Source organism: Solanum dulcamara, chromosome 11 (genome assembly GCF_947179165.1).
Source record: "Solanum dulcamara chromosome 11, daSolDulc1.2, whole genome shotgun sequence".
In the NCBI taxonomy this organism is placed as follows: domain Eukaryota; kingdom Viridiplantae; phylum Streptophyta; class Magnoliopsida; order Solanales; family Solanaceae; genus Solanum; species Solanum dulcamara.
The window spans coordinates 36039321-36053902 of NC_077247.1; positions in this window are offsets into that span (position 1 = coordinate 36039321).

A 14582-nucleotide genomic window follows, 5' to 3' on the forward strand; every position below is an offset into this window, starting at 1 on the left:
GATTTTTCTTTCAAATACTTCATAAACTTTTGTCTCTCTTCACCAAAAACTTGATAACAATCCCTAGTCACTGTTCTACGGGAGGGAACTCGAAATAAAGGTTGGGTTTTTTTCATAAAATTCTTAAAACCTTCCTTTTCAACAAAACGAAAAGGAAGTTCATCAAGGATTAACATCTCAACTAAAGCCCTCCGAGATGCCTCTTGATCAAAAGTCCAAATTGCCCCATCACACATTTCACCTTCTAAGGAAAAGTTTAAATTTGATTGTTTGTACTTGGAATTGAAATTGTTAACCTTATTTGGATTTTTAGGACAAGTTTTCAAATGTTTATTCAGTCCACTTGTTCCATTTTTAGTTGAATCAGCTAAGAGAACTTTACCACAATACTTGCACTTAGCTTTATTAATTCCATCTTCTATGAGCTTCTCATAATGCGGCCAAGCAGCAGATCTTGATTCTATAGCTTTTCTCTTCACCGTCAATGCATGTTGTTGAACTTCCATTGTTGAATCAAGAGACTCGGTAAGAGCCAAAGGTGCGCTTCCAATGACATTGGTCGTTCGACTTGTTTCATCTTCCATCTAAACATTGAAGAGAATACAAATGTTATAAGACATAAATTAACAATCATTTTCATTTGAAAGAAAGGAAGCAAGAAACAAAGCAACAAAGAAGGAGACTTTGAGCTGATACAGTGAGTTACTAAGAGCTGGTCTTTGTGGTTAACCTAGCTAAAAAGTAACCTGATCCAAAAAACTAGCTGAAAAGTATAGAACATGAAAGAATAAATGGTTTATTACCAATTCTTTTCTAGTTTCTTCCTTTGAACCTTTTCACCACTTCAGTCAACAGATTGTCCTGTGAAAGGAATAAAGAAGTCAGAAATTTCTAGATCCAAAGAAATGAGCCTATGGAAATAGTAAAAATGAGCAAATGAAACTGGAATTTTGACTAACAAAATCTATCTTTATCCTTTCCTTTGCTCAATTATACATCCTAAGCATCCACATGCATCAGAAACCAAAAGGAAAAAGGACATGACAACTCATACAGATAGTTCTATAAGTACTTAACTATCAACGGAGACACATTCTCATCACGAGGTTATAAAAATCATCTCAGCACATACACAGAAAGCTTCGATAAAGAACTAATGCACTTGAAAAAAAGGACAAAAATTTCGTAATCTATTTGAAATGGAATTAGGGTACGCATATTATTTTGGGGGGAAATAGAGACAGAATGTGAAGGAAGACTGGAAGAGGAAGAGGAAGAGAAGAAGCAAAGAGAACTTACCTTCAAGTGAAGCGGTGAAGGTGAAAGCGGCGTGAAGCGGTGAAGGTAAAGGCGGCGTGAAGCGGTGAAGCTGATGGCGGCGTGACGGCGCGGTGAAGTTGAAGGGCTGAAGGCGACGTGAAGGCACAGTGAAGCTGAAGGGCTGAAGGCGGCGTGAAGGGCAGAAGCAGAACTTCAATAGTAGTGAAGTATTGAGAATTGAGATGAATACCGAACGCCCACCCCTACTGAATAGTGAATACTGAATAGGTTAAGTGTTGTTACTTGTTAGTGTGTAATGTGTTAGTCTGTTAGGGACTTCACTTAGGGTATGTTGAAGACAATTGGGCTGGATTAAATTATAGGAATGGGCCTATAGCCCTTTATGTTTAAAAATTAAAAGGAATTTTTAGGAGCCCAACAGAAATAATTCGGTATTTGGTAAATTCCGAATACCGAATGGGATAATTAATAAATACCGAAACCGAAACCGAAATACCGAAATTTAATATTCCGGTACCGAATACCGGAGCCAAGTACCGAATACCGAATACCGAATACCGAAATACCGAAATAGCCGGTTCGATTCGGTAATTTGGTTTTCGGTATTTTATGCCCACCCCTAGGCACATACTTACCGACACATATATATAATTAATGGGATTATTTATTAAAAATATATTAAAAAGAGAAAAAGTCCTGATATACCCCCAAACCTCAGTTTTTACACTTATACAATGGAGCTCTGACTGAATTTTTATGAAACCTGTAAATACAGCACTATGACTCACAACGACGATGTGAACCTCTCCTTCGTCCCATTTCCCGATGCTGCAACCCAGGAGAGGAATCACAACTATCGGTACAACAAGTTTCTACCCGAGAGAGGATTCTACATGCTGGGAATGGCATACAAAGTACCTACCTTCCATGCTAGACGAGAGAAGTTCAGTGAGGGAGTTCTATGCTATACTCCCTACGATACTTTTGGACGACCCTTACCCCACCATCCGCATCAAAGGAGAGGACATCCCACTGAGTTCCCACTACATAAATATTGTACTAGAGGTTCCTGACGCCTCTAATGCTGACTACAAGGCCAAATTGAAGAAGATGGATCTAGAGTGTCTATGGGACACTCTAGTGGTCCCAGAGTGCCAAAACAAGGTCTATTGACCCGGCACAGCGGGTATCACTTTCACGTACTAGTCAGACGAGGCCCAAAAGTGGCTGCAATTGGTGACTATGAGGATCTATCCGTCAGGCAAAAGCACCGATATGACCTTCTCACAATCTCTAGTGGTGGCTTGTGCCATTCAGGGAGTAGGCCAAAATGTGGGGGCCCATATCGTGTCTGAGTGGAAGGTGTTCTACCGTGGCAATAAAAAGGCATTCTTCCTGCCGGGCCTAATCTCCGTCATGTGCAAGATGGCCGGAGTGCCAATTTTGGACTCTGACGTGGTACTCCCTATGGATCTCCCTCTTCATCCCTTACTTATCAAGAGTGCCTCTTTCTGGGGCATAAGAAGCAGAGGATAGACGGGATCGAGAGCAGCCGGGCAGAAGCAGCAGAGGATGAGGATGCTGCCTTTCCCACTCAATCATAGCCACTAGTCGACCCTCGCTTGGAGGAGGACTTAGTTGCAGTTCAGAGGCGACTAGAAGGACGTTTTTCCCATACCTTTTCTCTTGTGCCACCAACCATTGCTATGGAGGTGGAGATGCTCCGTCGTCAGCTACGGTGGGAGAGTAAGAAGAACATAGAGAGATAGTTCCTCATGACGAGGATGTGGAAAATAATTAAGATTATCTTCTCTTGTGTCACTCCCCAGAGGGAGCTTCCCACCTAAGAGCCCGAGGACTTTCGCGAGTTTAACTTTCTGAACGAGGCCTAGGCAGGAGAGTACACTTCTGAGAAACTGGATTCAGATGATAACACTCCCCCTCATTCCCGTTAGACTTGTTATTTGATTGGTTTGCCATTTTGGACATGTAACAAATAATTTACCATTTTCCTTACTATTTTTCCTATTTTTATAAGCACCCGGATGCTATTTACTTATTCACATCATCGTGCATATATTACTATCCGCTTATGGTCTATTCCGCATTTGTTGAGCACTATGTTGACCTCAAAGTTGGTCAGTTATGTTTTGAAGTTCATTGCCAAAAGCAGGGGAAAATAGGAAACTTTACCTCTATCTCGCGAAATCCCGTACTAGCGGGGATAATTTCCGTTCTGGCAGGATTCACCGAGACAAGACCTCAAAAAAAATTCTCCTGCTGTATTTCCTATCCCACATCCTCCTTAAAACCCTCAGAGTTAGACTTAGCCTATTTGACTCCTTCTTACGAGAAAACTTAACATGGATTATCCCAGAATCGAATCCAGCACTATACGTAGGAGATTACCGCCCCTCATTACCTTAGCATAACTATTATGCACACCAAAAGGATCCGTTCATTACCCCCATTAGACCAATGACATCAAGATAAATAAAGAACAATCTAGAACAATTGTAACATCGAGTTCTTTTTAACTCAAGCTAACAGTTCAATCCATTATGACAGATAGACCAATTTAGAAACACATTTTTTAGCCCAGTTCTGAAATATGTTAAGAAAATCTTTCATAACCACCCTTATGCTAATGTACAACACTAGTTCTTTTTCTCACCTGGTTCCCAGCCAATTTTTGACTATCCTTAAAACAGAGTTTCTCTACAGTCCCAATTTGTTCTTTTTCCTTACCAATTTTTTCAATGGTAAGTCCATGTATAATTTATAGGCCGCATCCCCTCATATGAGTATATCATTTAACACATCAGAAATTTATTCTTTAATCACCTTATGTCTTACAAAAAGACTAACGCACATAATTCAGTTATGACTCTTTTCTGACATCTAGCTCACAGAATTACTAACAAGTATATATCACATAATTTCAACACGCAGGCAAGGGTACACATTAAGTCAGGAATTACTATGCACATAATCACAATTTCAGTAACATAACTCAAGCAAGTTCAAAACTATTAATTAAGTCTACTTCATGGATGACCATTAGTTGATCATCTATGCATTCTCATCGCCTCTAAGGCAAGATACCGATTGGAACTTTCTCGGTTCCAATTTCCTTTGCTTGCGTCTCTTTATCCATGTCAACGGAATGCAGTTACTATGTTGAGATACCAATTGGAATTCAAAGATACCAATTAGACTCAACTTATACCACAAGCGACAGACCATATGAATAAGAGAGAAGAAATGGAACTTCCTAAAATGCTTCATAACTTTCCGAAGATTAGAAGTGGACGTCAACACACTAATCCGCAGGAGTCTATTCGACCTTTGCTCTTATATTAGGAGACCGATAACCTGGGCTCTGATACCAACTTGTCACGACCCAATCCACTAGGACGTATGGGCACCTACTCTATGACCTAAGTAGGAGAACCCTTAACCCCTTATATGAAAAGCATTTCATAATTTATATCAAAAACTTGAGTATTCAAGTCAGAAAGTTCTAGTAATCTGCAATGATCCAGTTTATAAAAAATAACACATAAAACCTCCACGGATACTAGTCTAAAATAAGTAATAGAGTTTCTAAGAGTAGTAACATAATAAATGAACAATGACACAACTTCCATCATAAGGAAGGAAAATAAAAGTTGTTGGAGGATCACCTTCATCTTCACCTAAGAGACATAGTTGACCCTGTAACCAGATTATGTCAAGTGGCATAGCGAGAGTAGTATCAGTACAAACAACCGTACTAGTAAGCATAATCGATCAATCTGATACCCACCACATAGTATATGAGCAGAAAAATAAGAGAGATCATAACAATTAAATCTTATAAGCCTGTACACCCATCCAAATAGGTAAACACCTTACTCTCACTCTTGTAGTCTCCAGCACTTTACTGACCAGAGTTACACTAACCACTCTAATTACAAACCTGAGACCTATGGGCTATAGGCCCACCATACTAGTACTCACTTCACCCTAACAGTTACCCCCCAACATCCTTAGCCACTCAATAGTTATACACAACTATCACTAGTCTTGATCCAGTTGTCTCACAGCATAGGGACCTAGCCATTCCATAACCACACCTCATAACTAACCCCGATTTCTAGGTAACAACTACTACTACCACAGTTACTCATGGAAGCTTTAATGAGAACAACTCTCTGTCAATAAGCAACCTCCACCTCTAAACCTATAAATATAGAATAGCTCATATAGCACATATGTCACATCAGGGTCTAACACGATCCACCATCTTACCTACAAATAAGTCGATACAGGCTCACAGTTCTTTATAATTAACATGCCTCAACTCAAGGGTATATTTATGAATCCTTTTTCCCTAGGTAATTTACAATTAACCTAACTATTACACAAAAATATAGATATCATTGGCTCCTCTCATGGGACCATCCACACACACATACTTTGCCCTCTCATTGGATCTAATCCATCCATATATGTGTCGTAACATGACAGTCGATCCAAGAATGTGTCGGAATATGACATCCGATTCAAATACATATTAGAATATGACATCTGATCCAATTATATGTTGGAACGTGACACTCGATCTAATCATGCAAATCAATCAATACTATCAATAACAAACCACATTATATCACATGAATAAGTTCATTGCAAACAAGCAGTAAGTGATCTTTTTACTTAGATCTAGCATGCTCCTTATTCACACACGCACACACACATATATATATATATATATATATCATAAAGCAATCCACTAAGTACATGGAACAAACCCGAGAAAAAAAATGATCACCTGCTACCAAACCCTAAGGTTTATCTCCAACATCAACATATTTTATATCTCTGTACATACTACCATATCCATTACAACTTAACCCGTCTGTATGCAATAATATCACAATCAATAACTTCTTTAATTATAGCACGACCCTCTTACCCAGGTCACTTCGAATTAAACAACGAAATACAATTGAATTTTTGCCCGTGACCCATACCTCATAGCTTATTTATATAATTTCTCATTAAATTCCCTTCTATACTACACAATGGGTATAGATTACTACTAAGAGAAGAGAAGCCTAGCCTACCTGGGCGCCAAACAACTGTGGAGGGATAGTGCTGTTGAAATCTTTGGTTCCAGATTTCTTATGGGTAAGGTAGGACTGAATTCCACCGATTGAAAGCCTTCGAATGCTGAAATTCTTTTCTTTCTTTTTTCCAAGTCAGGAGCAGCCTTTTGGAGGGTTTTTGCAGTAACCCTCGCGCTTTAACCTATCCTTGAAAGAAGTGGGGGAATAAAAAATTGCGACTTAAGTTCTATCCTACGTTCTCCCGCTCTAGCGGCCACAATCCCTCTATGGAGGTGCTGCTAAGGCGTGACCATCTTGCTCTAGCCGGATGGTGAGAGCAGTTGAGTCATTTTTTTTACAATTTCTTCTACTCTAAATTAATGACGATTTGGATCGTTATAATTTTTTTGCAGCTATATTTGTAATTTAAAACTAATATTTTACTGCTATATTGTAATTTATTTTTTTATATATAAAAAAAATTGAGGCATGTATAATAAATTTCACAAGAAAAGTAGTGAGAAAAATATTTTTTGTTGATTATTGGTTTGAAAAAGAAAGAAAAAAGAAAGTAAAAAATGTTGGTTATCCCACATCGATGAAATAGCAGATGCATACAGTTTTTGTTAGCTATTTAAAGAGCTTAGCTTCATTGTTTGTATCTACACCAAATACCAAAATGTATAAAAGGTATAATATTTTTTTACTATTGAGGAATTTAGGGATGGTATCTCTTGGATTAGTTCTACATGATAGAGTTAGGGTTGAACATGATACATTTGAACATGATAGAGTTCATAAAATGGCCAATGATGCTTTCGGAATTCAAGATAGGATGGAAGTCAAATAATATTTTGATGAAACTCCTAATGAAGAAGCAAGACGCTTCTATCAACAATTAGAAGAGGCTAGTCCTCCACTATGTAAAGGGAATTCGTATTCTGCTTTGTCAATTGCAGTTTGATTAATGAATATTAAATCAGATTGAAGTGTTCCTCATGCGGCTATGGACTCAATGGTTGATCTTTTGGGCGAACTGGTTAATCATGAGTTTAACATACCTCAAAACTTCTATCAGGCAAAGAGATTGGGTTTCAAGTTAGGATTGTCGTATGATATAATTTATTTTTGTGTTAATGGCTGCATGTTGTTCTACAAGACTGATAGTGAATTAGAAAATTATAAGTTTTGTGGACAAGCTCATTATAAGAGGACTCCTACTGGAAAAATGGTTCTAATTAAGGTGATGCATTATTTACCTTTTATTCCTAGATTAAAGAGGTTGTATGCATCGATGAAGTCTGCCCTACATATGAGATGGCATCGTGAATATAAAAGGCTTTCTAGTGTCTTGTCTCATCCATCTGATGGAGAAGTATGGAAATATTTTGATAACATGTATCCTGATTTTGCTAGTGAACCAAGAAATGTAAGATTGGGGTTGTGTGTAGATGTCTTCACACTATTCTCTAATGTCGCCTCACCTAATTCTTGCTGGCCTGTATTTCTTACCCTATACAATCTTCCTCCTGAAATGTGCATGACAAGTCCGTACATCTTTCTAAGCTGTGTTATTTGGGTCCTCAAAATCTTAAAAGTTTGATTGATGTTTATCTACAACCATTGATAGATGAGATTAAACAATTATGGTTTGAAGGCGTAGTGACTTATGATATATAAACTAAGCAGAATTTTGTTATGCGTGCTTCTTTAATGTGAACTATTAATGATTTTTCTGCATACGGGATGTTGTCTGGGTGGATGACTGCTGGAAAGCTTGCTTGTCCTCATTGCATGAAAAATAGTAGGCATTCACCTTAAAGCATGGCAGAAAAAATTTATGATTTGATTGTCATCGTCAGTTCTTTCTAATGGACCATGAGTTTAGAAAGATAAAACATGCATTCAGAAAAAATAGGGTTGAAAATGATCCTCAACCTCCATCACTGGCAGGAAATCAAATTTGAAAGAGAGTTTCTCCATTACCTAAAGTTACAGAAACTCCACCTTCTAGACTTCTTGGATATGGTGTTGAACATAATTCGAACAAACAGAGCATATTTTGGGAGTTGGTGGGTTGTTATTGAGACAAAGCCTGTGGGAAGAATTGAAATTAAGAATATATTAGCTGTGGCATACCAAAATGATGTTACACTTGTTTAACAACAAGTTGATGTTGAGTTGAAAAACACACTAGAACACCTCAACACATACTACAAGAGGTTTCTGATAACGAACTTATAATGCAAAATATTGAGGAAGAAGTAAACGAGGAATATGAATCATTTGAGGATGAGGAATAGGATAACAATGTATATGAAATAACTGAGGAGGAGGAATGGAAGGATGACGAAAATGAAATAGGCGAGGAGGAATAGTATGTAAGTTATTTATTTCGCTAACGCTAAGTTTATTTAATTTATGTTTTTTAGATATTGTATTATTACTTTACATACAGATGTCATCTGGTGATGGTGATAGATCCTGGGATCATCTTGAGGTTAGCCATTTTGGAAGGAGTAAAAAGAAGTCTAGGGGACCAATTGATCCTGAAGATATCCTAGGACATATTTCTTCAGCGACGGAGATGCAGCACCGCCGAGCTAGTCCTATATATATTCATATTGTGCTTTTGAGACTATGGATCCTTTAGTTTACCATAGTCAGTTCTGCCGACCATGCGGCGCTTCTTCTTCTTCATAGGTCAGATATACTTCATATGATCAGACCTATCAGCTATCCACAGAGGTTATTGCTCGACCCCCGAGAGTAGCATCTTCGTCTACTCTATCTCCCATAATTCCATCTCTCGGATCCAGTCTCCTCACATATCTACTCTAAGACTTAGATATTCTAGTGTTGAAACTGATACTCCTACAGCATTAGCTTCACCTTCTTCTACTGTTAGACCAGAGGCAGCACATAATGTGGCTGGGTTAGCTCCTAGACAGAGGGACAGACTTAGGAAAGTCATGATTGAGTCTGATGTATCCTCATAAGTTTAATAATTTATTTATTTATTTTTGCTACATTAATAAATTATTCATGAACTAATTACATGTTTATTATGTGTCTTGGAGGTGGCATCCTTCGAAGGAGGCTTCTAGGGATCTTCAGGAGAGTGTTGGGAGGCTATATACTGAGCCCTATCACTCTTGGCGGGATATTCCAAATAGTATCTGTCAAGCAATGTTTAATAAATTCAAGGTACATATATGTTTAAATCTATTTTTTTAAGTTAAGTTTAATATTTTTACTATACGTTATTTAACTAATTATTTAATGCTATTCATTTTTTTCAGACTTTATGTACCTGGAAGCCAAGGTACAATATGGTCATTACGATCACTTTTGAAAGAAAAGCAAGCACTAGACTGTCTAGCTGGCTAAAGAAAGCTAGGGATGATAAGGCACCTTCGAGTTGGATGTTGCCTCATATATTTGAAGAATTATGCCAGTATTAGGATATCGAAGAATTTAAAGCTTTGTTCGATCAAGAAAAAAAGCAAGAGCCAGCCTAAAGGGTGGATCGTTGCTCACCAGGGGTGCAAAGAGTGTTGGTATAATTCAGAGAGAGGTGGTAAGGTTTCTAAATTTTAAATTTAAATTCATTTTATTAAATAAATTATTTGACAAAATATTATTTCATTAATTGTATTTTTATTTATAGGAAAGAGAATTGGGATGCACTCTCTATCGTCATGATGTAACACCCCCTAAAATGATATTGATTCATGGATCCTTTCATTCATGAAGTCCAAATGAATTATCAAAGTTTTCTATTTAATTCTAGCATGAAACTTTATGGGTTTTCATATCATGATTTTAATTGCATAGATTATTAAATATTTGAAGTTTAATCACCTATCTTATGTTAGTTTATGTTGGCTCTTAAATGCATTGAATTGTTGATTTATCAAAGTCCTTATATGAAGACATAAAAAAGTTTTAAAGTATTTTGATCATAATTATGTTCTCTCATGCCTAAAGTATTTTGATCATATTATGATCTCTCATGCCTAAAGTATTTTGATCATAATTATGTTCTCTCATACCTAAAAGTATTTTGATCATATTATGATCTCTCATGCCTAAAGTATTTTGATCATAATTATTTCTCTCATTACTAAAGTATTTTGATTATATTATGATCTCTCACGCATAAAGTATTTTTATCATATTATGATCTCTCACGCCTAAAGTATTTTGATCATAATTATGTTCTCACATGCCTAAAGTATTTTGATCATAATTATGTTCTCCCATGCCTAAAGTATTTTGATTATACAAATTATGTTATTTTCTTTAAGCTTTACTCTAAGGTATGCAAGACCTCAATGAGAGTATTTCTACTTATGACACCTTCTAAAACGTTGTATGTGGTATTTTAATTCTCGACGAAAATAATACTCTCTCTATATTTTGGGCATAACTTTTCATAGGATCGTCCAAATTAGGTGATTCAAATTTCTAGATAACCCTAACATCATCATTTACAACTTTTATGAGATCATATCTTAAGATTCAGAGGTAAGTAGGTCAAATGGAGTGTTTGTCGGAAAAAATTCATATCTCACGATAGGATACTTTAAATTTGTTGATTCTTAAGCCACATAAAATTAGACTTCTAAATATACAATTCTTATGTAGACACCAAATCCTAATTAGGAATTTATCATATTCAAACGCAGATCTAAAAAAGGATATTCCGTTAAAAGAGAGTTTATCTCACCTACCATGGAAAGATCTAGAACCATTTGACATCATCCATGACATCAAAATTCTCCATTGAATTTTCAAGATCATCCTTTATGATTATGTTTATTTATTGTTAGGTCCCTCCTCCACACCTATAAATACCCACCTTATTTTGTCATTTTATTCATCAAGCTTTCTTAAGCAACTCTTCTCTCTATATACTTTTTTACTCATTCTCATATATAGTTTTAGTTTTAGTAGTATAAAAATACTACTCCGATAATTCTTATACTCCGGGTAGTACACAAAATGCTCCGGCGAGAAGAAAATATTAGGAGTCCAAGAGTGTTCCAATTCGGAGTAAAGCTTCAAATTTAAGATATGTAAGGCTATTCATAGCATTGGATTGAGTTCGTCCATGCGCCCAATATTTAAACTCATCATAATTGAGTTATAGTTGAGTTTTATTCAAATCTTGAATTCTACATGAATTAATTCTTCTTCTATTAAGTTATATATATTTATTATTATTATTTTTATCTTTCATATTATTTTTATTTTTTTTAAAGTAAATATTATTTTCTTTTATTCATTTGTAAAAGAGGTAAATGATAGTTTTGGGTACCATTTACCCTACACACACTTTCCCTTTTGAGCCCTAATTACTGTGTTCTTCTTCTTCTTCGATCTTCTTTGCCATTGAAGATGATGAAGAGGCCAAAATTGGTTTCCTTCTGATTCACACCAGTTTGTTTGCTCTGTATGTGTGTTTGTTGCCTTGAATAGTCAGTAGATGACCATTTTCGTCTGCTTCTTCGATCCTCTTTGCCATTCTTGCTGTTCTTGTGAAGATGATGAAGAGGCCAAAATATGTTGCTATGATGGTTTCCTTCTGATTCACACCAGCTTGTTTGCTCTGTATGTGTGTTTGTTGCCTTGAATAGTCAGGAGATGACCATTTTCGTCTTCTTCTTCGACGTTCTTTGCCATTTCTGCTGTTCTTGTGAAGATGATGAAGAGGCCAAAATTTGCTATGATGGTTTCCTTCTGATTCACACCAGCTTGTTTGCTCTGTATGTGTGTTTGTTGCCTTGAATAATTTGTGCTATTCTCCTCTTAGTGTTGACGATGATGAGGAGACCATTTGATTTGATGGATTCTTTCTGATTCACATCCGATTGCTCTGCATGTGTGTTTGTTGCCTCGATTTTTATTTTGAAGGTGGACCTTTCCTTGTCTTTCTTCTTATTCTGTCTTTGTGCTCTTCTCCCCTTATTGTTGAAGATGATGAAGAAACTCAGTGTGGTTTCCTCTGATTCTCATTTGTTATAGTTTGTTTTTGGTGTGTATTGTACTCCTCTGTTGATCTTGTTGCTTTTGTGTGTTTTCTGAAAGTTGTGAGATGCCTTATTTGCCTTTGATTCAACTAAGTGTAGTTTGTAGACCTGCAAAATGAACAAACGATTAGTAAAGACATCAAACTCATTCTCCTTTTCTGTGTCTCCAGTTTCCCATTTCCTTTTTCCTCCCTTTCCTTCAACATTTCTTAATTCTTAGATACGGAATTTGACTCTTGTCACTATTTAGGATTCTTCTCATCTGTGCATTCAACTCCTCAAACAAATAAGCCCGCAGGGGACCCTCATCTAGGGCATAATTTGCTAAAGCATCTGCCAGTTTATTTGCTTCCCTTAGGGTATGTTTGAAAATGACATCCAAATTTCTCTTGTATTCCTCCACCTCATCTACCCAACCTGCAATATTCCATGGAGGTTTCCATTCTCCATTCAAAATTTTTTGAATAGCTTGGGAATCTGTCTGGAAAATGATTTTATTTAGTCCCTGTTGTTTACAGTACTTCAATGCTTCCAAAAGAGCCACAATTTCTGCTTCTATACTGGTGGCATAGCCAATTTCCTCACTCTTAGCATATATGCACTCCTCCCTGGGTTGCCTCTGGATGCACCATCTGTGTTGCAGGCATACCACCCATGTGGAGGTAGATTCCATCTAACTTTTGTTACCTTCACTCTTGCCTTGCCTCCCTCTAGCATTTGGATCAGATTTTTCCATCCAGGGGGGATAGTTCTAATTGAGGGATTTCTATATTGTACTAGTCTTGGATAGAAACTGTGACTAGATATATAACTGAACTATTAATCTTTCTATGTCCATGCTTGATACCATTCCTTCTCTTCCAAAGTTCCCACATTATAATTGATGGCACTGCAGCATAAACCTGTTTCAGTCTGTTAGTAACTGGTGCCATCCACCATTTCACAATTAGCTATTACAGTTGTACCCCCTCCATCCTTATTCCTGCAGCCTTACAGAAAAAGGACCAAGTCCTTTTAGCTGTCTCAGAAGTTAAGAAAATATGATGTATAGTCTCTTCTCTAGGATTTATACAACACCAACACTTTGAAACCAGAATAGTGTTCATCTTCTTTAAAACATCATCTGTAGGAATTTTGTATTTCCAGCATCTCCACATGAAGAAGGAGATTTTAAAAGGTAAACCCTTTATCCACATGAACCTGTAAATGTCCAGTTTTGGTCCCCTTTGCCTAATAAAATCCCAAGTTGATTTAATTGTAAATTCTCCACTTGTGTCTAGAATCCACCATGGTCTATCAAAGTCTCTTTCTTCCTTGGGTATGGTTATATTGTCTATTATATTATCAACAATATCTTTAGCAAGTACTTCCCTAAGTTTTTCTCTATTCCACCTCCCCTGCACTATCATTTCTTTAACCTTTTGAATACTTGCATCATAAGTATTTCCTGGATTTACATAGTATAAAGCTCCCAATCCAGTCCAATTGTCTAGCCAGAAAAGTGAATCTCATTTCCTCACTTGCCACCAGATTTGGTGTTCTATTAGGTCCCTGGCTTCTAGCATTCTTTTCCAAGTCTGTGACCCTTGTTTCCATTGCACCACTATAGCATGCTCTTTCTTACAATATTTGTTGGTCATAAAGTCTCTCCACAGGGAAGGTTTTGTCCTAAAGTTCCACCATAGCTTACAAAACAGTGCTAATGCCACATCATGTAATGATCTAACACCTAGGCCTCCTTCTGTAGTAGGAACACACATCTTATTCCAAGCCACCCAGTGTCTACTTCTGCCCCCAATTGTGTTGCTCTAGAAGAACTGAGCAAACATTTTGTGAATTTGTCTGATGATTCCAATAGGGGGGTTAACAGCTGATAGCATGTGTATTGGCATGCTTTGAAGCACATGTTTAATAAGTATTGCCCTTCCTCCAAAAGATAACATTTTACCCTTCCATCCTTGTAATCTATTCATGATCTTAAGAGTCAAAGTATTAAAGAATTCCTTCTTTCTCCTACAATGATAGATAGGGCATCCCAAATACATAAAAGGAAATTCTTTTCTATTCATGCCAGTGACAATCTCCACTATTATACTGATGTCTCCTGCCACTTTATTATGCATATAAACAGCACTTTTGTTCATATTAATCTTTTGGCCAGAAGTCTGCTCAT